The sequence below is a fragment of the Echinops telfairi genome, unplaced genomic scaffold, assembly GCF_000313985.2.
Source record: "Echinops telfairi isolate 266 unplaced genomic scaffold, ASM31398v2 ScPeMD7_7469;HRSCAF=8507_0, whole genome shotgun sequence".
NCBI lineage: Eukaryota > Metazoa > Chordata > Mammalia > Afrosoricida > Tenrecidae > Echinops > Echinops telfairi.
In genome coordinates, this window is record NW_022111372.1 from 4,676,118 (window position 1) to 4,678,280 (window position 2,163).

The following is a 2,163-nucleotide window of genomic DNA, read 5'->3' on the forward strand; positions in this document are numbered from 1 at the left end:
GTGGTGAGGAGGGTGTAGGAGCCCTGGTAAGGCATGAATGATCACAAGGGTAATGTAACCGAGAGGAATTACTGAAACCCAAATGAAGGCTAAGCATGATAATTGGGCAAGAGGAAAGTAAAAGGAAACAGAGGAAAGAGCTAGGAGGCAAAGGGCATTCATAGGTCTAAATAAAGGCATGTACATATGTAAATATATTTATATATGAGGATGGGGAAACAGATCTATGTGCATATATTTATAGGTTTAATATTAAGGTTAACAGATAGACATTGGGTCTCTACTCAAGTTCTCCTTCAATGCAAGAACACTTTGTTCTATTAAACTGGCATTCCATGATGCTCACCTTCCCAACACAGTTGCTGAAGACAAAGCGGGTGCATAAGCAACTGTGGTGAAGAAAGCTGATGGAGACCGGCTATCAAAAGATATAGCGTTTAGGGTCTTAAAGTCTTGAAGGTAAACAAGTGGCCATCTAGCTCAGAAGCAACAAAGCCCACATGGAAGAAGCAAACCAGCCTGTGTGACCACAAGGTGTCGAAGGGATCAGTTATCAGGCATCAAAGAACAAAAAATCATATCATTTTGAAGGAGGGGGAGTGTGGAGTGGAGACCCATCTGTAGGCAATTGGATATCCCCTTATGGAAGGGTCGTAGGGAGAAGAGCCAGTCAGGGTGCAGTGTGGGACAATGAAACATACAACTTTCCTTTAGTTTCTAAATGCTTCCTCCCCCGATCATGATCCCAATTCTACCTTACAAATCTGGCTAGACCAGATTTGTACACTGGTACAGATAGGAACTGGAAACACAAGGAATCCAGGACAGACAATCCCTTCAGGACCAGTGGTGAGAGTAGTGATACTGGGAGGATGGATTGGAAAGGGGGAACCAATTACAAGGATCTACATATAACCTCCTTCCTGGGGGATGAACAACAGAAAGGTGGGTAAAGGGAGACGTCGGACAGTGTGAGATCTGACAAAATAATAATTTATAAATTATCAAGGGTTCATGAGGGAAGGGAGACCGGGAAGGGAGGGTGAAAAATGAGGAGCTGATACCAAGGGCATAAGTGGAGAGCAAATGTTTTGAGAATGATGAGGGCAATGAATGTACAAATGTGCTTTACACAACTGATGTATATATGGATTGTGTTAAGAGTTCTATGAGCCCCCAATAAAATGATTTTAAAAAATTATTAAGGGTTCACGAGGATGGAAGGGAGATGTGGGAGAGGGGGAAAAGAGGAGCTGATACCAAGGGCTCAAGTAGAAAGAAAATGTTTTGGAAATGATGCTGGTAACCTATGTACAAATGTGCTCAATACAATTAATGTACAGATTGTCATAATGTAAGAACCCCCAATAAAATAATATATTTAAAAAACAAACAACAACAACAACCAGATTTTGAAGCCAGGGCTAATATAAAATTTTTAGCAAAATTCAAACGGACATCTTCACAAGTGATTACATCTTTGCAACAAGTTTATGAGAATGCTGCCATACATAAAGGATGTGTTTAAGATGAATCAAACATTTAAGGAAGGTTGAGAAGACATGAGATAAGCCAAAAGACGGAAGACTTTGACAAATGAAGAAACTCTGACTAATAATCAGAAATTGGTAAAAAAAAAAAAAAAAAAAGACTGTAGAATCACTACTGAAGTTAGGATTTCACATGGCTCAGTAGTCTCATTTTAAGAGACTATCTTGGCCTAAACAAGCTTTTGGTTTGATGGGTGCCAAAATCATTACATGAAGATCAGGCAATTTAAAGAGCTTTCCTTTCCATCAGTCTTTGAAGCAAGATAGAAGTTAATGATAAAGATCTTCTGGAATGAATCATAACTGAGGACAAAATCTTGGAATCAAAGCTTTAACCCAGAGAGCAAGGTCTAATCAAAACCGTGGTTTCTGAGGGTATCTGCTGGGTCAGATAATTTCAGGGCAAACGTCACCGCAGCAGGTTAAGGTGATTGGTTTTTACCAAATGATTCCTAATACATTTTCTTAAAGGACACAGACAATCATGGGGGCTTATTAGAAAGACCCTTTAAAAAACAAAACTGTTCGACACCCCGTGATCACACAGGTTGATATGTTGTTCCATGTGGGCTTTGTTGCTTCTGAGCTAGATGGCCGCTTGTTTACCTTCAAG

At 39.9% G+C, this 2,163-nt stretch overlaps 1 protein-coding gene across 1 annotated transcript in view; it reads right to left on the bottom strand.

Annotated features, from left to right (window-relative positions):
• BTG3 (BTG anti-proliferation factor 3) overlaps positions 1-2,163 on the bottom strand; it is a 24,693-nt gene that overhangs the window by 9,651 nt on the left and 12,879 nt on the right. The gene's annotated exons all lie outside the window — the stretch shown is intronic.